The sequence below is a fragment of the Camelus bactrianus genome, chromosome X (assembly GCF_048773025.1).
Source record: "Camelus bactrianus isolate YW-2024 breed Bactrian camel chromosome X, ASM4877302v1, whole genome shotgun sequence".
Taxonomy (NCBI): domain Eukaryota; kingdom Metazoa; phylum Chordata; class Mammalia; order Artiodactyla; family Camelidae; genus Camelus; species Camelus bactrianus.
The window spans coordinates 103,478,647-103,500,954 of NC_133575.1; the positions used below are offsets into that span (position 1 = coordinate 103,478,647).

Genomic DNA, 22,308 nt, shown 5'->3' on the forward strand with positions numbered 1-22,308 from the left:
CTGTAATCTTTACCAAGCACAGCAAATAATGGTTATCTGGTACAATGCATTGGTGGAGGTAGTGAGATCTTAACGACTTCAGAGACATTAAATTTCAGACACGTAGTATTTATACTTTATTTCATTTTCCTATGCTAAAGTAACAAGGCTTTCTTGGAATTCTGTTCAGTTGTTTTGATGGCAGTCTCACCTGCATCTGGACACTTTGTTTTCAGTCATATATTGTTAGGTTCTTTGTGTGGAGAATACTCTGTTGATTAAGAACAACAAGACCTTTTGTTTTATGGGAGCAGGAAGAAAAGTTCTAAACCGAAACTCTTCATTGCGTCTCTGCTCCAGGTAAGGTATGAACTTGCAACCTTGCAGGCCATCCAGCTGTATTTGTGCCTTAAAAAGTTTGCTGTAATTCCCAGCAGCAAAATAGGGAACTTTAAATGATACTAAATAATTTGTTATTGTCCTAGAACTTTTGCGTTTACAAAATGTTTTCACTTTTGTTCTCTTGTTTGAGCTTCATAACCCCGTGAGGCCAAGGTCGGCCTGCCCACGCGGCAGTGTAGCATCCTCGGTAACTCGTGATTCCCCACCTCTCCTCTGTGTCACCATGTCACCTCATCTGGTCTTGCGGGCCCCCCACTTCCTGCTGCAACTCCCCCTCCCCCTCCTTTCAGTTGTACTTACCACCTTCTCTTAGGTCAAACCATATGAAGATACTGTTTTTGCAGGTAAAAATGGTTGGTGATTGGCAATTGAGTGGGGTAACCTACTCACATGAACTATAATTTACATTTGTATTTGTTGCTAGCTGCTTCTCCCCTTCATGAGTTCTAGAATGTAAGCTCCATATAAGGACGGCAGGAATTTTTTCCTTTTATGGACGTATAGAGGAATGGGGCAGATTAAGAGGTTCAAACTACTACGTATAAAATGAAGGGGGGCCAGGATTTTTCTCTGTCATGTTTACTGATATGTACCTAGTGCTTTGAAGATAGGAGCAGCTCAGATGCTTATTGTTGAATGATGGGTGAATTAAGAACTCTGGGCTGGGGGGAGTAATAGCTCAGTGGTAGAGTGCATGCTTAGCACGTACGAGGTCCTGGGTTCAATCCCCAGTCCCTTCATCAAAAATAAATAAGTAAACCTAATTACCTCCTCCTCCAAAAAAACAAAAAGAACTTTGGAACCTGTTTTCTCAACTGAGTAATGGGGACAACGCTGTCTCCTTCACAGGCCTACTGGAAGGATTAATTAGATGCAGTAGTGCTGGTGAGCAGGGACAGTGGCCTGGGGCACAGCCAGTGCTCCATAAACATGAATGTTTCGAGAAGATAGGTGCACGGCTGGTAGGTGGCAGGGATTTAAACCGAGATCTGTCTGATTATTGGTACAATATCATGAAGCAGCTGAATGGTTTCCCCTTCTGATTCATGCCAGCTCTTTAGTGTGTGGTTAAGTAATGTCTTAGCTGGTTGGCTACCCCAACCAGAAACCCAGCTAGCAGCCAGGAAGGAACGGTCTTCTGAAGCTCATGCCCTTTTCTCATAAGAATATTCCTCAGACTTTACTCAACCTGCTTTGGGGGCATACAATTCTAACAATTGTATTTCTTTAACTGACTTTCAACAAATCAGACGTCGTCTATTTTAAGAAGGGAGAAGGGATGTACTGCCAGGAACAGCAGTGATTTTCAGGATAAGAGTCTGTCAAAGTAGAGGGAAAGTATTCAAAAGAAAAAAGCTATAGCCTTCTGGGGCCATTTATGATGGGAGCACATGGTCATAATTGTCACACCTCAGTCATCCCTCAGGGCTACACTTTCATTACAACCCCTGACAATAAGGGATGTTCATAAGGAAAGGAAAATGAAATTGCATTTGCTTGATTTTCAGAGATAGGGCAACATGGACCCTGTTTTAGGGGTATTACCATCCAAGGGACTGTTGGTGCTTAAAGGAGAGGTAAGCCTTAGTGACCTGAAAAATTCACGTGTCAAACCCTTCATGTGTTCAGTATTCTATGTATCATGCCTGTAAATAGAGGTAGCTTCCCATTTTAATACTGTGTATAAAAGATTTATAGATAATCTGGGCTACCACTCTAATTCCTTTCCCTGGTAAGTTAATCAATTAATGACCTTCCCTGCATTTGAGATTCTAGAAACACACTGAGCACCCACGATGTGCAGGTACTGGGGAAGATGGGTAAGGTTCCTGGTTTCATGAAGATTTCATTCTGGTTAGGGAAAGGGACAGTAAACAAAATAATTTCAAATAGTGTCAGGCTGTAAAGGACCTACGACAGCAACGTGCCCTGGCCAGAGGGGGGACAAGGGCTGGGCACCATGTATTAGATCAGGTGCTTAGGGGAGGTCGTGGTTGAGCTGCGACTGAATGGAATAGAAACTAGCCACGTGAAGACTTGGAGTAGAGTTCTTACAGTAGTAACAGCAAATGCAAAAGGCACTGAGATGGTGACAGGCCATCTGAGGTGTTGGAGGGAGAGAAGGAAGGCCAGAGTGTCTGCGGGGAAGGAGAGGGCTGGGACTGGAGAGGAAGGCCAGCGCCAGACCAGGGACCAGCTGGTAGGTGGAGGCCCAAAGAGTGGACGTTCTGCATTCCACAAAGGGAAGGCACTTCAGGGTTTTAAGTAGAGAGTAATAAGATTTTATTTGCCTTTTTAGGCAAATAAAAGGCACAAGAACCTCTAAGAGCAGTTCTGAAAGGAGGTGTAGAGGCTTCAGTAATAAAACCGGCAAAGCCAGCAGTAACACTAATACATTAATATGTGTCAGATTCTGTGCTGAGTGCTTTTATACATTATTCATAGCACGTTTCACAGAACAGACTCAGGTTCAGTTGCCAGATTCGTGGAGGGAAGGCTGCCGTGGACAACTTGGCTACTGTTTCTTCCCTGGATTATCCTGGTAGCCTCCAACCTGATCTCCAGCTCCCATCCTTGTCCCCCCTCCTTCTGATGGATCCACACAGTGTCAACCCAGCAGCCAAAGTGATCCCATTAAAATGTTAGTCCTACTGAGTCGTTCTTGGGCTCAAATCCTTCCTGCGGCCCCTAGTTTCGGAGGAGAAGCCAAACTCCCACAGTGGCCAGTCATCTACTCCTCCACATCTACTTTTTGCTGCTCCAAGCACCCTGGCTGCATCCTCACTGCCCCAGAAGCATGTGGAGCAAGCTCGGGCATCTCCCCTTCGCCAGAGCGCTGGGACCTCCACCCCAGCCTCCTAGCCGCCCCCCTGCCCCTGCTCTTGCCCCTTCTGGTCAGCGCCCCACTGCAGTTAGGATCATCTTTTGTTCACTCTTGTTTTTCTTTTCTTTTTGGGGATGATCTTTTAAAAATATAAATCAAATTACAATTGACCCTTGGATACAATGACTGAACTGCAAGAGCCCACTTACAGGCAGAGGTATTTCAATAAATACCTATAGGGCTCCACGATTCATGGTTGAATCTGCGCATGTGGAACTGACTAAATTTTTTCCCTTTTTCAGTTTTACTAGGTATAATTATTACAGTTGATTATATTGCATGTAAATACATATATACAATACACCTCATTTTTTAGTTGTCATATATGTACTAATTATTGTTTCTAAGAACAGATAAGAGCTTTAGCTGTTTAAACTTAACATGGTTATCAAAGGAATAAAGCCAACCACAAAATAAGAATCAACAGAGTGAGAAATCCAATCCTAAAGGAAAGGAACTGACTGTAAATTTGTACATGAATTTCTGACTGCTCAGAGGGTCAGCGCCCCTGCCCCCTGTGCTGTTCAAGGGTCAGCTGTGTATCACTGGCCTGCTTAACCCTTGAAAACTCAGGCTGTCCTCTGGCCTGCAAGCCTGTGTGTAAACCAGCCCCTGCCCAGTTGTCTGACTTCATTTGCCCTCTGCCTTCTTACTTCGCTTTACACTGCTGTTCCTTCCTCTGCCACTCCATTCCCCCAGATCAGCCTGGCTGCCTCACAGATCACCTGGGGGAACCCTTCCCTGTTCTCCCTCCAACCGCCTCAAATCTACTCTCCCTACATTACCTGTGTTTTAGTTCCCTCTGGGTCCTTAACAGTCCCTAAATGGCAACAACCACCACAGCTGCTCGGTTGGATTTGCCGCTCTGCCGTCGATTAGGCCGCGGAGAAACAGCCCAAGTAAATACAAGCCACTTATTACTCGGCGGCGGAGGCCGGATCAGCCTGATGTCAGCCTCCTGCATCCCCAGCCCCACAGGATGACACCAGACCAGAGGGGACAGATGACACTCTCCAACTCAGTGACGGACTAGCCTGGAGCTGTACCCGAAGTGGGGCGGCAGGGTTGAAAGTCCACACCTTACCGAACCAGGGAGGCCAATGAGAAATGCCTCACGGCAACCCCCGCAAGGTCGGGAGGTGGGTGAGAAACGGTGTTGGGACAGCTCCTCACAAGGCTGTTCCTGGGAAGGCCACGCGACATTGGTCTGAGACTAGGGGCAGACTGCAGTTGACTTTGTCCACGTGGCCTATGTGGAGAGTCCCATGGAAGAGCATTGGTTATTGAATTACCACCATATGCAATGGAACTGTACTAAGCACTTCCGATTCCTTATGATGACCACTCTGAGGTGGGGTGTGGTTTTTAAAAAATTCATCCCTATTTTACATATGAAGAAATGCAAGCCCAGAGAGGTTGCATAATTTGCCCAGGATTACACAGCTGGAAGTGGCAGGTGAGGAATTCGAACCCAGGCAATCTTATTGCAGAACCTGGCTCTTAGCTCACGGCCACTTAGTCTTTGGGGCCCAAGTGTTTTATGGAAACTACACTGATAGTACAGAGGCAAATATTAGACTCATTGAAGGTAATAATTTCAAATGACTTGTACATTAAAGAGCTTTTCTTGAGGTCATAGCTGATCTTTAAGAATGTAAACTGACTTCCTCTGGCACTGGGAAACATTTTCAAAGACGATTACAGAGTTCCTCTAATGTGATCTGCAGATTTTTCTGCCGACTTACTTTATGATCCCGTGGGCAGCTTCAGACAAAATAACTTTCTGGCATGAAGGATTGTGTGTGCTCTTTGCCATTTTTAAATGTGATTTTTATAGATACTTCAAACCACTTGAAAGAGTAATGATTTTTTAATGGTTTTTCATTATTATTTGTAACTTCAAGCATTACTGATAAAAACTGCCAAATTAAGTTTCAAATTTTCTCTTTAAAAAGCATGGGTGTACTTCCTAATGAGCTTCCCCATTATGATTCATGACTGAAGTGACTTTCAAACGTGGTAGCTTTTCAGTAGAACTTCTTTTCCTAACATTTTTTTCTCTTCCTTTCATTATGACAGTATTTGAGAGCTTTGAACATAAATCACAGGTTTATTTATATTGCACATATTTTCCCTCTGGAACATTTGCCACATATCTTCCCATTAGCTCTACCCTTTTTCAAGCGTTTTCCTATTTCCTGGGACCATGAGGCATTACAGATTCACCTCGTGTTTTCCCAGCCTTGGTCTGGAATTAGCCATTACTTCCAGGAGCCCTGCTTCCTTTATTGGAGGTTGATATTAGAAACCAAGATCTGAGTGCCAGGTGTGCTTATGACTATTAGGGTATCCTTGCTTCTAGGTCCTCCCAGTGGACAGAGCTAGGAAATATAAGCATGCATACTAACCCACATGTACACACATCTTTAGTTACTTGTGTATCTGGGCTAGAATGAATCCTGGGGTATAGGTGAGAGTGGAGACACCACTGTGGTTATTTTCATATGTGTGATGTTTCCACTCTCATCCACACCCCAGGATTCACCCAAGCCTTCAACTTTTCCATATTCTTTTTTTTAATTGAAGTATAGTCAGTTTAAAATGTTGTATCAATTTCTGGTGTACAGCATAATGTTTCGCTCATACATATATATATTATCATATTCTTTTTCATTATAGGTTCCTATGAGATATTGAATATAGTTCCCTGTGCTATACAGTGGAAACTTGCTTATCTGTTTTATATATAGTAGTTAGTATCTGTAAATCTCGAACTCCCAATTTATCCTTTCCAACCCCCTTTCTCCCCTGGTAACCATAAGTTTGTTTTCTATGTTTGTGAGTCTGTTTCTGTATTGTAAATAAGTTCATTTGTGTCTTTTTTTTTTTAGATTCCACATATGAGTGATATCGTATGGTATTTTTCTTCCTCTGCCTGCAGATTGTCTCTGCTCTTGAGGGGCTTAAAGTCTGATACGGGAGAGGGGTGAGGTCTACAAGTGATTCTAATGCAAGGAAGTCTTGGTTCAGTGCTAGACGAGGGGCCATACGTGATGCAGTGAGAATTCAAAGAGGAAACTCAGAATGGGGAGAGGGAGGCAGGGGAGATTCTGGGAGAAGTTTCAGGGAGAAGCAGCATTTGAAGTGGGACTTGGAAGAATGGGAAAGGTTTGGATGGGTAGATATAGGGGAAAGAAGGCTGGGGCGAAAGGTTTCAGTCAAAAGATCTGTTTGGGCAAAGGCAGAGGGAAAAAAATTGCAGGGGAGCGTGGGAAATGGTGAGTAGTCTATGGTTGTGGTAGAGAGGGGTGGTAAGAGAGGAAGCCAGACAGGTGGCTTGGGTCATCATAAGGGCCTTTGTATCAGTTAGAATGTTCTAGGCTTCCAGTCATATTGCCCAGCCCAACCTGGCTTAAGCAATAAGGTTTATTGGCTCCATAACTGGGAAGTCCAGAGGTAGCTCGGACCTCATCAGTTTGATGCACTGCCCCACTAGGATGGAAACCCATGTGGTTTCAACCGCTCTACTCTGCTGTCTGTGCTGCCAGAGTCATCCTAAGGCCAGTCTTCCTGCAGTCCGGTGAAGGCTGCCAAGTCATCTCCGTACAAGCTTCCTCAAGAAAGGCTTGCTGTGTCAAGTCTCTCCTTAAGACTCACTAGCCAGAATGGGCTCAGATATGCCATTTCTTAATTCATCACTGGAAACTGGGGGTGGGATTGCCTTTTGCCCAATCGAGCCCACTTCTAGAGCTAAGATCACAATTTGTTTCCCTTGGCACACATTGAACAAAATCAAGATTCAACGACAAAGGAAGAAGCGGGAAGTTGGTGCTGGGGAGGCGACCAACAATAACCTCTATGGTCTCAGGTGCCAGGAAGTGTAGTATTATGCTTGTTAAGTGAAAAATTGGAGAATGTGGAAAAATTTCTAGGTTTGATCAACCAAAAAATATTCCTGTATTTCACTGAATCTAAGATGCTATCAGTTGTCTACAGGACAACCTGGTTTCTTTAACAATTAAGTTGCAAGGAAAAAAAGACATGAAGGAGGAAGCTATTAAGAGACTTAAAGATGTATCAGTGAGTAGTGATGTCTGGATCTCATTTGGACCCCAATTCAGATAAACAAACCTTAAAATACATACACATTTATGACATTTATGAGACAATTGGAAATTTGAACAGACTTGAATTATACATTGATGTCAAGGAACTGTTGTGGTTTTCAAAATGTGGAATAATATATTGTGGTTATGTTTTTTTAAAAAGATTCCTATCTTTTAGAAATACATATTCAATTATTTACAGATGAAAATGGTTTGATGTCTGGGATTTGTTTCAAAATAATACAAGCGTAGGGGGAAATAGGTGGGGATGTGGCTGTAAGATTGGCCTTGATCTAATAATCATTGAGGCTGGGTGATGGGTCCCTGTGGAGTTCATGATACTCTTCTACCTTTTTATGTGTTTGAAATTTTCCACAATAAAAAGTCTTTCCTAAGAAAGGAAGAAAAACAAGATATCTGGATAAGCCTAATTGAGGAGGTGACATTTGCTATGGAATGCTCAGGATGTACGGGGCCCCTGCCACCGTCTGGCATTAAAAATACTAAAAACATATTGTCTAGGAGCTGTCATAGATTAAAGATGGCCAGAAATTCTTTTCTAATCCTCCCATTAAGAGGTGGAGGAAATTCCCCTCCCCTTGAATCTGGGCGGGCCTTAGAGACTTGCTTGACCAATAGGCTACACCAGAAGTGACATTCCAGCACTTCGAAACTAAGTCTTAAGAAGCCTCATAGCTTTGTTTGGCTCTCTTGGAACACTCACTGGGAGTCCTGAGTCTTGGAACCCCTGAGAAGTTTGACTCCCCAGGGTTAGGCATTCAGAAGGCTGGGCTCCAGTAAACAGTCCCAGCTGAACCCAGTCTTGTACCCATCCCCACCGAGGCTCCAGACTTGTGTGGAGCCCGCGTGGACCTGTCAGACCAGCCCATCTGCTGTGTGCAATAGAAGAATCACCTACCTGAACCCTGCCTGAATTCCTGACCTGTAAACTCATGAGATATAATTCAGTGATTGATGCTTGAAGTCACTGAGTTTGGAGGTAGTGTTTTTGGGCAGCAAGAGGTGGCCAGAACAGAGCTATAGACATATGTGACAAGTTATTTAAGCAAGGGGAAAAGAAACACAGAAGTCAGGAGAGGGTTTTTTGGAGCGGGGGGAGGTGCAGGTGGGAAGAGGCAGGGGGATGGGGGGCGGGATGAACACAGGTAAGTTCAAAGGTACCGACAGGGCCTAGTTCTGAGATTGGGTGTTGTGGTGGGTTCTCCATGTGCATTTTAATTTTATATGCCCATTACGTACATAATATTGTAGGCCCTGAATATTATACAAAATAAAAAAGACATAAAAGGTCTCAAGCACGCATAGGAAAATGTTAACCTTTGTTAAAGCTGAGTGGTGTGTACATGGTACATTATGATTCTCTATACTTAATGTTTGAAATATCTTACAATAAAATTTTTGAAATTAATTAATAGGACTTCTATAAGGACAAAAAAACACATGTATATACGTGCATGTGGAAGAAGATGCATGAAAAGTTGAATCATTCCAATTATATGAACCTCTCAGGGAGGTTCTTATACTTTTTTTTTTTATTGTGGTAACATACACATAACATGAAATGTATCATGTTAACCATTTTAAGTGTAGAATTCAGTGGCATTAAGTGCGTTCACATTGTTGTGCAACCGTCACTACTATCCATCTCCAGAAATTTTTCATCTTCCAAAACTGAAGCTCTGTACCCATTAAACAATAATTCCCCAGTCCCTCCTCCCCTCAGCTCTGGGAAACCACCATTCTACTTTCTGCCTCTATGAATTTGATTACTCTAGATACGGCCTATAAGTGACATTGTGCAAATATTTTTATCCTAATTGTAATCGTACTTTATATATGACCATGACTTTTTTTTTAGCTTAGCTTTGTATCTCATAGACATTTCTGGGCAAGGCTACTGCATGAGAAAACCAACACGTGTCTACTGGCAGAATTGGATTTCTGTGCTCATCTCCACTTACTCTCTACCCATGGAGTCTGACCAAGGCTCTTACCCTCTACAAATCTCAGTTTCCACTGAGGGGCCATTGCCAACAACATAAGGTAGGTAGCCAGTAAATGGCAATTCTTATTACAATCATTACATGGATTTTTATTACCAGTCTTCTTAATGACTGTACATTATTTTTAAAACAGTAACTGTTTCAAAATCAAAATAGCTTTTTCTTTGTGGTTTCTGGAAGGCCCTGACTTAAAAGCAGGTCCTTTCACAGTTCTACTAAGATAGGTTAAAACTTCCAAAGTAGGGTGTTTGTTGGAGCTATACAACCAATGGTGGGAATTTTTTTTATTAATCAAAGTTATTAATTTGTTAATCAAAATAGCATTACTTTTTTTTCTGATTAAAAAGGTATGCATGTTCAATGGAAAGTAAGTAATGAATAAATAAATAAATAAGTAGAGTTTAAGTTTAGAGGAAGAAAGTGAAAATCTCCAGGGATGTCCATCCCAGAGAGAACCACAACGAAAACATTTGTGGATATACTTCGAGACTTTTCTCTATGCATATACATTTGTGTTTTCTTAAAAGATATGACTTTTTAAACAGAAATGGTATGCATTCTCATTACTTTTTTAAAATGTAAGAATGGGTCTCAGCGTATGAAAACTCAATTTGTTGTTATGGTGGTTGTGTGCTATAGAAGACGCCATTGTGTTGTTAAGGTCCGGGACCTCCTTACCATCCACAGAGTAAACAAGTTTTGCGTCGTTGAAAGACGAGGGGTCCTGGCTGGCAATTGCTCCACGAAACATTTAGCCCTACTGTGAGGGAGAAGCAGTAGAAAGAGAGAAGTTATGGGGGAGAGCATAAAGAGGAAGTGGGCGGGGACCTGGGAGGAGATGGAGGAAGGAGGCCTGGGATTCGTATGCCTGGGTACCATTCTTCAAAGTGTTCCCATCTTTACTCAGTGACCCAGAAAGTGCTAGGCCCAGTGAACAGGAAAAGTGCAGTTTCGAGTACCATCTGTGTGCCAAGGAGCATGTGGAAGTCACTCCAGCCTCACAGTCCAAGAATGGTGGGGCCACGCCAGCTGCCCATTTTGTAAGTGGAATCCTTACTGTCCCTGCCTTTTGTCCTGTTACCCTGTGAGTGGGTAAATCACTTTGTCTGGGTCTTGAGACCTCCCACAATCACTCATCCATCATAGTGAAAACACCTCCCTCCTCCACTGCCCTCAGGCCTCAGGGAACCACCGTTAGCGGAGAGGGGTGATGGCAGGAAGAGCTCTCATTGCCATATTCAGGGGATGAACAGGGATAAGAAGGGCGGGACTATCTCTGTTACAATAAACATATGACCTCCTAAACACCTGTTGAATCTCTCCTTTTCTTCTGCCACCTTCCTAAATCAGGCCCATCATCTATAGTTTTGGCTTTCCACCCATATTTTTTTATTGTTTTTTTTTTTAAAAAATGAAGTAAATCAGTTACAATGTGTCAATTTCTGGTGTACAGCACAATGTCCCAGTCATGCATATGTATATACATATATTCATTTTCATATTCTTTTTCATTAAAGGTTATTATAAGATATTGAATATAGTTCCCTGTGTTATACAGAAGAAATTTGCTTTTTCATCTATTTTTATATAAAGTAGTTAATATTTGCAAATCTTGAGCTCCCAAATTTATCCCTCCCTACCCTGCCTCCAGTAACCATAAGAGTGTTTACTATGTCTGCGAGTCTGTTTCTGTTTTGTAGATGAGTTCCTTGGTGTCCTCTTTTTTTCTTTTTTCAGATTCCACATATGAGTGATATCGTATGGTATTTTTCTTTCTCTTTCTGGCTTACTTCACTTAGAATGACAATCTCCAGGTCCATCCATGTTGCTACCAATGGCATTATTTTATTTTATTCTTAACTATTATCTAAATTCTTTTTATTATATTTTATTCTTTTTATGGCTGAGTAGTATTCCATTGTATAAAAATACCACAACTTTTTTATCCAGTCATCTGTTGATGGACATTGAGGTTGTTTCCATGTCTTGGTTATTGCAAATAGTGCTGCTGTAAACACTGGGGTGTATGTATCTTTTTGAATTAGAGTTCCCTCTGGATATATGCCTGGAGTGGGATTGCTGGATCATATGGTAAGTGTATTTTTAGTTTTTTGAGGAATCTCCATACTGTTTTCCATAATGGCTACACCAATCCACCTGTATTTTTACTTCTAATCTATTTTAAGGGCATGGACTTGGACAGACTCTAACAGAAAAGGTAGAACCATAAACCATAAACATGATGATATGGGAGGGAAAACACTGGCCTGAGAGGCAGAGCACCTTGTCCACTTTCTGCCATTTATTTCCTATGACTTTGGATGAGTCCCTCCTTGGATTCAAATTTCTACTTCTGTAAAAATGGGATAGGACAGTGACATCGTCTTCAGCAGTGTTCTCATCAGAAAGGATATGGGTGGGGCAGAGCTGCAGACAAACTGGCTATTTCACTATCTTGCCTAGGCCAGTCCTAACCAAGCCTACACAAGTATAAAGGTCACTAGCTGGTAACTGACCTGCCTATTTCCTATGCAGAGAAAGATAATAATCAGAATATCTACAATATAGCCTCATAATGCCCTGTATTCTATCAAAAATGCTAGACATATAAAGGACCAGAAAAAATGTGATTCACAGTCAAGATTTTAAAAATGTCAGTCACTAAAAACTGAACCTGAGATGGCCAACATGCTGTAATTAACAGAAAACATTAAAACACTTATAAATATCATCCCCCAAATTAAGGAAACTAGGGTTTTAATGAGTGAACAGATAAGGAATCATGAAAATGAAAACCATAAAAAAGAACCAAATGGCAATTCTAGAACTGAAAAATAAAAGTGATATGAAAAATTCACTGAATGAGCTTAACACAGATTAGAAATAGTAGAAGAAATAGTACATAAATTTAAAGACAGACCAATAAAAATAATCCAATCTGTAGAACAGATTAAAAAGAAAAATGAACACAGCCTCAGGAACCTGTGAAATAATATCAAATGATATAAGTTTAGTTGGAGTCTTAAAGGGAAAAATAATTGAAATTAAGGCAGGAAACATATTTGAAGAACTAATGGCTGAAGATATCCATCCCACATTGGTAAAACATTGACTTACAGATCTAAGAAGCTCAGTGAAGCCCAAGAAATATAAACATAAGGAGAACCACATCATAGTCAAACACTGAAAACCAAATATAAAACAATCCTGAAATTACATACAGGGGAACAAGAATAAGATTTATTGCTGACATCAGAAACAACAGAGGTCAGAAGACAATGGAATAACATTTTTAAACTGCTGAAGAAAAAAAAAAACCTGTCAACTCAGAATTCTTTAAAAAAATGTTTAATTGTAGTATAGTTGATGTACAATGTTACATAAGTTACAGGTGTACAATATAGTGATTCACAATTTTTAAACGTTATATTCAATTTACAGTTATTATAAAATATTGGCTATATTCCCCATGTTGTACAATATATTCTTGTACCTTATTTTATACCTAATAGTTTGTACCTCTTAATCCCCTACCCCCATATTGTCCCTCCCCAATTCAGAATTCTTTATCCATCTAAAATCATCTTTCAAAAATGAGGGAGCAATATAGTTTCAGATAAATAAAAGGTGAGAAAATTTAGCACCAGCAGACCTAAACCACAAGAAAGTAAGTATTAGAGGATGTCCTTCAGATGAAAGAGAAATTACACCAGAAGTAAACGAGGATGTACAAGAAGGTATGAAGACCCTAGAAATGGCAAGTAAGGGAGTAAACATCAGAGACTATGCTTTCTTCTTGTCAAAGACAAATGACTCTGCAGAGAAGAAATAGTGAAAACAGTAAACTAAAAGATATGACATATCTTGGAGAACTAAAAGATATGACAACAAATTGCACAAAGAATAGGAGGGCAGGTGTCTGGAATTACTGAGTTGTAAGTTATTAGATTTGTGAAGTGTCACATACGAGAAGGGGAAAGTTGGAAGTGAGATGTTTCAGGTGTGACGTATGAGACATACCATAATGACTAAACAGACTTTATAAGCTATAGAGTTGTGAACCCTAGAGCAAATGCTAAAAAAAACACACACAACAAAAAGAGGTGTAGCTAAGAAGACAACAGAGGAAATAACATTATCACAAAGAAATATTAACCCAGAAAAACGCATGAAATTCCAAAATATTAGAAAATCAGCCCACTTCTGAATCACCCAGAGATTGAAGAAGAAACGATGTGAGAAATTAGACTCACAAGCGAATAAAATCCTGTGGTTATGCTGCGCTTTCCTGTTTTTAAAATTTTAAATATTTTCTCTCTCTCTCCTTGAGTTTCTTCACATCCTTGGCTAAATCTTTTCATCATGTCCAATAACTTTGTACAACTTTCAACTCAGTTTTCATCTGGGAAATACATTAGAGACTCTATCAGCTCCACTTTTTTTTTTTTCGTCTTGGAAAACAACTTTCTTGAGGCCTTCCATCCCCTGCTCCCATCTGAACTAGTAGCTCTCAAGGTCAAGTGTACAGGTCTCATCCTTCGCTATCACCTTGGGAATTTCCTCTGTAACTCGCCTGTGTTGTATCCCCTGTTTGATGGATCCCATATCTCTGTCTTGATTGGTTTACTCTCACGTCTTGGTTTCTTTTTTTTTTTTTTTTTTACCCTTCTATGACTAGTTTTATGGTTTTCAGTTTCCTGCCACAATTGTAAACCTTGGCATTTTCCCTTTGAACAAAATACACATCACTGTTTTACAATCACCCTTGCAAATTCTGGTATTTGGAGTTCTGCATTTATTTCTATTGGCTGTTATTTCTACTGGTTCTTGCTCATAGTGTCTTAAATCTTTATGTGTTTGATTTTGTCTTGGACTTTAGATTTTAATTTAAAGATGTAATCTGAAGCCTAGGATATCATTATATTCTTCCAAAGGGGATTTTGATTTCTTTTCCCTGGGTGCCTGGAATGCTAGCTATCTGAAATACGGTTCATCCAATTTCGGGGTATGAGATTCCAGGGCTTGCTCGGATGAATGGAAGGTGGGCTGCAATGCATGTGAGAGCTGGTTTCCTTCCAAGTCATCCCTGCTCCTAGGCTCCTAGGTAGCTTGTCGAGACACCAGACCAAGGCAGCAGATGATTTACCAGAGTCTTCCATTTGGGCTGACCCTGGACTCTGACTTTTGTCCCCTGTCCCTAGGAGGCCCCTGGAAGCACTCAGTCTCTCAGCTTCTTCTACCCGGTTGGAAAGATCTCCCTGAGCCAAAATGACCCAAAGAGCTGGTTGGTCTCATCTCTCCTGGATCTTGGCTTACTACTTTCTGTCTTGTTAAGCATTTCATGCTTTTAAGGATATTTTAAAATTATGTCGTCCACCTCCTTTGATGTCTTCAGCAGGAGCGGTGCTCCAAATGCCCTAGTCTGCCATTTGCAGAAGTTGAAGTCTCTCTTCTTCATTTTGGTGGCAGACAGACTCCGGTAGCTTCCTGACACACGGTGCCTCGGAAGGAACTTTTTGCAACCCTACATGTCTGAAAATGTTGATAGTCTATCTTCATACTTAATTGTTGCTTTGGCTGGATGTAGAATTCTAGGTTGGATCTTAATTTTCTTTCAGAATATTGAAGGAATTACTTCCTGTCTTCTAACTACCAGTGTATATTTTGAAAAATCCAAAACCATGCTGGTTTCTGATCTTCTGTGTGTCATCTATTTTCCTCTCCTGGAAGTGCTTACAATCTTCCCTTTATCCTTGTATTTGAAATTTTCATGATGAGGGTCCTTGATGTGGGCTTTTTTAGTTTTTCATTCACTATGCTGGGCACACGGTGTTTTCTGCCAAACTGGAAATCCATGTCCTTCAATTCTGGGCATTTTCATGTATTATTTCTTTGATAATATCCTCTCCACCTTGTGTGTGTGTGTGTGTGTGTGTGTGTGTGTGTGTGTGTGTCTCTTTCTGGAACATCTATGATTTGTCTCCTGGAACAATCCTCTAATGCCCTTTTTTCTTTTCTTTCCTATTTTCCTATTCTGCCTTGTTTGTTCTACTCTCTGAGAGATGTCCTAAAGTTTTCGTTTCCAAGAGCTCATTCTTGTTCTTTAAATGCCCCTTTTTTTCCTTCTTGAAGAATGCATCCATTATGTCTCTGAGGATATTGTGAATTTTTTAAAGTTGTTTTCTGCCCTGTGCATTATTTCCTTTATTTGAGTTTCTTTTTTCCATTCATTTGCTTTTCATCTTAAAGGTTTTTTTTTACTCCTGTCTTGGCCAGCACAGGGACTAGACTAGAGGCAAACAGGACACCCAGAGTGCAAAATTAGGGAGGCACTCCCCACTCCCCAGACTCATGCAAGTGAAAGGTCAGCGCATAAGGTGAGCGCCCCCTGACATTTTGTGCCCAGGGCACCTCACTTGCTCACTCTCGTCCCAGCTCTGGACCCGGCTCCTGAGCCCTGATCCACACGGAGGGACGAGATACTAACACGCTGACTAGAGGCTCTGTGGCTGGGTTGGGCCGGGCCACACTGGCTTCCTTTTAGAATGGCTGGACCCGCACACAGACATTTCATTCAGGCACGATCAAATGGAGAGACTCTTTATTTGCTTTCCCTCAAAAGTAGAAGCTGTGAAAGGATTTGATGAATATATGTGTGTATATGCATGGCTGGAGATTGACACATGTAATTGACTGTACTTCAATTAAAAAAATGAACTACAAAAAAAAAGAGTGCTATTAATCAAGGTGTTATGGTTTACCAATTTTCTCTTTTAACAATTGTGGGGTGGATGAATAAAGCCTTTCTCATATAAAAAAAAAAAAAGGAAAGGATTTGAGAGCAGGTTGGGGAGTTGAGCTCGGGAAGTTGGAAGGAGGGAGCTGAGAGAGTAACACGGGGAAAGAGGAAAAGCCAACATAAACGTGCATTATTGAGGTCACCCCTGTGGGAAACATGGGTTTTATTCCGCCCAATCCCCTCAGAAGCATCCCCGAATTGATCATTGAAGAACAGGAAGTTACAGCCTTTAAACACCAGCTCCCATTTCCCCGGTGGCTGAGGGTTAAGCCTGGGGTCTTATTAACCCTGCGGTGTTAATTGACCACACTTACAAGCTGCTCTTGAAAGGGAGCCAGGTCGGCTCCTGCAGCGTCCGGGTCCACTGGGGCCCCATAACAAAATGCCACAGGCTGAGGGGCTTGTCAACAACAGACGTTCATTGCTCACAGCTCTGGGGGCTGGGGAGTGCAGGATCACACCCCCGGGAGATCTGGTGTCTGCTGAATGCCCGCCTCCTGATTCATAGATTGGCATCTTTTTGCTATGTCCTCAGTTGGCAGAAGAGGCAAAGGATCTTTCTGGAGCCTCTTTCATAAGGGCACTTTTCCCGTTCATGATGACGGACCTAACCACCTCCCCCCCTGACCCAATCAGGCCCCACCTCCTAATACCCTCACCTTAAGGGTTAAATTTCAACATTTTAATTTGCCGGGATGGAGGCAAACATTCAGACTGGAGTAACGCTTGAGTCCATCCCCGAGGCCGCCGGGAGGGGGCGCCCTGGGGTCGTCAGGCTGAGCAGCGCATGTTCTCAGGGTCCCTGGGGGAGGCGGGAACCCCTGGGCACCCGTGGGGTGTCCTAGTGATGCGGATGCCCTGTGGTTAACTCTCCTGACCTGTCGGAGTCTGGTCTCATCTCTTACTGGAGGGCCTGAGGCACCATCCCCGGACATGCTGTGCCAGAGTGGCTCCCACCATTGCACAGACCCTGGCAATAAAGCTGGGAGGACTCTGCTCCTGGGCCATTGAAGAATGCAGTTAGCTGCCAGAATTAATGTCTTTATGAGATTACTCATAAAAGCATATAACTCATATAAATGGAATCATACAATATTTGTCTTTTTGTGTCTGGCTTATTTCACTTAGCATAAGGTCTTCAAGGTTCATCCATGTTGCAGCATGTATCAGAATTTCTTTCCTCTTTAGGGCTGAATAATATTCCATTGTATGGCTAAATCACATTTTCTTTATCCATTCATCTGTAGGTGGATATTTGGGTTATTTCCACTTTTTGGCTATTGTGAATAATGCTACTATGTACACTGACTGGTGTACATGTATCTTTTTGAATCTCTGCTTTCAATACTTTTGTGTATATACCCAGAAGTGGGATTGCTGGAGCACATGGTAATTCTATGTTTAATTTTTTTTGGGAACTGCCATGTGGTTTTCCATAGCAGCTGTGCCATTTTACAAGAAATACACAGGTGTTCCAATTTCTCCTTATCATTGCCAGCACTTATTTTCTGTTTTTTCATAGTAGCCATTCTAATGAGTGTGACATGCATTTATTTTTTAAGTGAAATTTGATTTCACTATGGTAAACACAAAACCATTTCCACTTGCCATAAATGAAAGGAAACTAAAAATAATCACATAGTACTAAAATAAAAACAAATTTCCCCTTTACTGTCCAACCATTCTCTCACCTACCAGCAGCTGTGCCCTCACGTTACTGCAGTAAGAGTGTGACAGTACAGGGTTCCCTGTACCTTTCACCCCGGGCCCTTCTCCATCTTAACTTTTGGTCCTAGAGCGCATCAGACTTGGTAAAAGCAATACTGGCAAGAGGCGGTATTCTGCTTGTGGATTAACTGCTCTGTAACAGACCACCCCAAAACTTAGTCTCTTCAAACAACAAGAATCATTGATTTTTCTCAGGAATCTGCAGTTTAGTAGGGATGATTTGTAATATCTAGGGATTCAGCTGGGATGACCCAAACCACTGGGGGCTGGAACAGTTAGGGGCTGCCTGGGCATCTCTTTCTCTCCTTGTTGGAGTCGCAGAGCCTCTCCATGGCATCTCTCTGCGTGGTTTCTCCAGCACCACATCCTCAGAGCCGCTGGATTCCCACATGGAAGCACAAGGCTTCAAGAGACCCAGGTGAGGGCCGCAAGGCCACTTCTGCCACACTGGGCAGCAAGTCACTGAGGCCCGCCCAGATTTGAGGGGAGAGGACATAGACCCCATAGCCCAGTGGGAGCAATGTCAAAGAATTGGTGGCCCTCTTTAATCCACTACAGGGAGAACTGCTTGTCTTGCAGGTGTTCCACGGCGAAGAATATGAGTATCGTAAGCAAATGGAATGTCCCAATTTGAGTGCCAGGAGCAGGGGCAGGATGAAGCCATGACTCTGGGGAGACAGAAGCAGAGAGGAAGACGGGAGGGTGATGGGATGAGGGTATCTTCTCTCTTCGGGTTGCCCCTGGGAGGCAGACTTTCACAAGCTAAGAGCTGAAAAGAATCATCAAGCTGCAGTTTGCCTGGTCTGCTGGACTTTCCGGTTTCTTCCTGATTGCCTTTGAATTCTTTCTGATTCTGGACCGAGCCTGGGTGCCTTTCCAATCTTTGTGGGGCATAAAAGCGCTATTGTACATACCCATGGAAATAAACAGAGGCAATACCTGAATCTTGTGATGGGCTGCACTGTGGCTTTAATGCTTCTTATGTTTGGGAGAGTGTGAGAACCAGATGCAGCCAAGCAGGCAAAACTTTCCAGAGCTCTGCAAGGAGGGTATTCAGTTCCAAGTGACAGAGCACAGAACTGCAACATAATGCTGGTTTGATTTTATAAATAGTTTGTCCTGTATCAGGAGCCACTTCAACTTGGCTGTACCAACAGCCCCTTCTGTAACCTCCAGCTGAGTAGGTGACAATATATTTTATCATGGGACACTTTTGAGAGTGAGAGGATGCTGCTAATAATTATGACCATAAAATAGGCCTAAACCAGGACTGTCCCAGGAAAAGGACTTCAGATCATCTTACCCCTGAGCCATCTCCATGATCAGCCCCATCACCCAACCGGAGTGGAGCACCTCCTAGGCGGTGTCAGGTACAGGACTAGGCTCGGTGGGGGAAGTGGTGCAGGGGAGCCTGGTTCTGGTCCCTCTGCAGCTTCCTACTGAAAAAATCCACATTTACTATGAGCAAGGGCTGGGATATGGGTGAGGCAAGCGCTCAAAGAAGGTTCTGCATGGTGAAGGCACTTGAGGGACTCCTCTGGAGAAGGAAGCACTCAGGATGGGTCTTAGGTGGGTGGGTTGGGGCTGGGAGAGGGCAGCCTAGACAGTAGCTCCTACGGGCCTTCCCTTCAGCTACCATGTTCTGGTCAGTGGCATCTGCACTCCACCTGCAGACAGACGACGTTGGGGGGCAGCCTGAGGGCAAAGGGCAGGGAATGGAGCGGCTGAACCAAAAGACCAATGGGGCGGTTGGGGGTGGGGTGGGAGCTCCGGAAGAGCTGGACCTGGAGGACTTCCTAGAAGCACTTTATTTTCCTTCTAAGTGGAGTTTCATCCCAGGAACCTTGATTCCAGTATGACGTCCTCTGCACGAGGTATTTCAAAAATAGAGCAAATCGGAGGGGGTTGGGGGAGGGAAATAGCTCAGCAGTAGAGAGCATGCTTAGCATGCACGAGGTCCTAGGTTCAATCTCCAGTACCTCCATTAAAAAAACGAATTAAAAACAATGGAGCAGGGGCGAGGGTATAGCGCAAAGAGTGTATGCTTAGCATGCACGAGGTCCTGGGTTCAATCCTCAGTACCTCCTCCAAAAATAAATAAATAAACCTAATCCCACCCCCCGCAAAGAAACTGAAACAAACAAATCAAAACAATGGAGCAAATCAGAGTCCCAGCCATTCCAGCCTTGTCTTAGTCACTGCCTCGAACCTGGCCTGCCCTAAATCTTGATGTCTGTGAAAGATCATGTGAGTCCTCTGCTCAAGGCATTTCAAAGACTCCCTTGTCTGTAGTATAGACTTCTCTCTCTGGTCCTTATCGTAGAGTGTACATTCTTCTCCGATCTGGCAAGCAGCTCTGTTTCAGTTGCAAGTGAGAGAAGCACAACTCAGTCTAGAAGGTAAACTGCAGGAGAGCACTGTTTACCGCTCTCAGTCCAGACCCTAGAATGCTGCCTGGCATCTAGAAACTTCTCTATGAGTATTTGGTGGATGAATCAAGTGAAATCAGCTTAAATAAAATAGAGACAGGCAATATGTGCTCCGGACCTGGGTTCAGAGGCTTAAGCTAAGTCATTTGCCTCTCTCTCTCTTTCTCTCTCTCTCCCTCCTTCTCTCTCCTTCCCTCCCCACCCCTCCTGTGTTTCCAAGTGCTTCTGTGTGCAGGCTGCTCTTACTCTCTCCTGCTGAAGATGGATTTCCGCCCGGTGACGGACGTGGTAGAGCTGGGTGAGTGAGGGCACAGCCACATACAGCTCCAAGCTTAGAAACTGCAGGAGAAAGACTCCATTCCAGGATTTAACCCCCACCCCCCCAAACAGAGACGTATTCTCACTGGTTAGGCTGGAGTCACATAAGCTTTTTAGAGCGCAGTCACCGTGGAAGGGAGGCATGGGAGACTACGGGATTGGCCTGACCTGGGTCATGTGCCTGGCGGAAGGCTGCAGCACTTTCCTGTGATTGGCAGCCCTTCCAGCATCATGTGACCGACTGGGGAGCAGTAGTTACCAAAGGAAAGAGCAAGGCAGCTGTTATCAGAAGTCGAGGACCCTGGTACTGGCAGGAAAAACAAACAAAAGGCCAAATGTCTAGAGACGAGTGCATAAATCGTCCCTCGGAATGACACTGGAGTGGGAGTCATGGGGCAGCCCCCAGGGGCCTGCAACAAACTTGAAATGATTTTAAGGTCTCAGTTTTATCTTTTTGTTTTAACAGAAAATCAGTGCTTTAAATGACTCACCCTGGAATCAAATCTGTGCCCTAGGAAGTTGTGCCGTATGTATTCTGTGGCTTTTTGTACCCTTGGGACACTGTCTTAGCCCCTGTAGGGTCTGCATAGCCCATGCTGAGAAGCTAGACTTGACCATAACAGTTTCTCCAGACCCACCTCCTGACTACCCTAGCGCCACACCGCATCCATCCCTGCCTGTGCCTGCCTGGCCATTGTCCCCTGCCCAGAAGGCCCTCGCCTGTCCCCCCTGCCTCTTCCGGCCCTGCCCTCCACTTTCAGTGGTTCCCATCGGGTCCCACGTCCTTTATAACATCTTCCTGGGTGGCTCTTTCTGTCCTGTAGACACAGTGTATTACAGAGGAAAGAGCCCTTGAAGATCAAGATTCAAGTTCTAATGTTGCCACCAACTCTCTGCACAACCTCCCTGCAAGTTATTTCCTCTCGGCAACTCGGTTTCCTCTTCCGTAAAATGAGGGATTGCACTGACCCTGTTAGCAAAGGGCAGCTCCCAGCTCCTTCTGCGCCTGCCCCCGCCCCGCCCCCAGCCCCTCCTGGCACAATCCCAACTAGGAGGGGGACTCTCTGTACTGGCCAAATTCTAGAACATTTTATTGGTTCAGAAAATCAGGGGCCAGAGCATTTTTTTTTCTCTGATAAACGAAAAGCATTTATGGTCAGTGCTTATGTTAAGGATTCTCTTTCTCTCTGTCTCCCAGCTGGACCCGAAACCTTCCATTGAGGAAGAGGGCCCTCCCACACCCTTCCCCTATTGCACACTCTTCGTCTAGCCTAGGCAAAAGGAAGACCCTGGATAATTCAGCTGAGCAAAGCAGATTCTGTGTATAGTTCGCCCCGGCTCAGAAGGTCAAAGCCCCAGCTCTGTACCCGGTGGCAGACAGAGGATGGGGTTAGCAGTTCAGTATCACGCTCACCTGCCTCTCTCCTGTCCTCTTCTCCTCCCACAAGTACAGCGCAGAGCTAGGCACCCCGAAAATGTGCTCTGATTGCTAGAATGTGGCAGAGAGAAATGCTTATGGAAGATTAAAGAGGGGCACACCCATTTTCTCAAAAGGACATGTTTGTTTGTGTGATTATTTGTCCTGAAGCAGGATAAGGGCATGGCACCCAGAAATTGGAAGAACATTCTCAAAGTCTAT

At 43.4% G+C, this 22,308-nt stretch overlaps 1 long non-coding RNA gene across 6 annotated transcripts; it reads left to right on the forward strand.

Moving 5' to 3' along the window:
- The first annotated feature begins 44 nt into the window (after nucleotides 1–44).
- Nucleotides 45–22,225, forward strand: LOC105079675 (uncharacterized). 6 transcript variants are annotated; one of them, XR_012504697.1, is made up of 6 exons: nucleotides 45–339; nucleotides 9,271–9,435; nucleotides 10,303–10,435; nucleotides 20,572–20,649; nucleotides 21,136–21,195; nucleotides 21,494–22,225. It is a non-coding gene; the product is annotated as an uncharacterized LOC105079675 (long non-coding RNA). The 6 variants fall into 6 exon arrangements; XR_012504698.1 differs by having other exon boundaries at nucleotides 21,868–22,225; XR_012504695.1 differs by having other exon boundaries at nucleotides 21,136–22,225.
- Nucleotides 22,226–22,308: the final 83 nt, after the last annotated feature.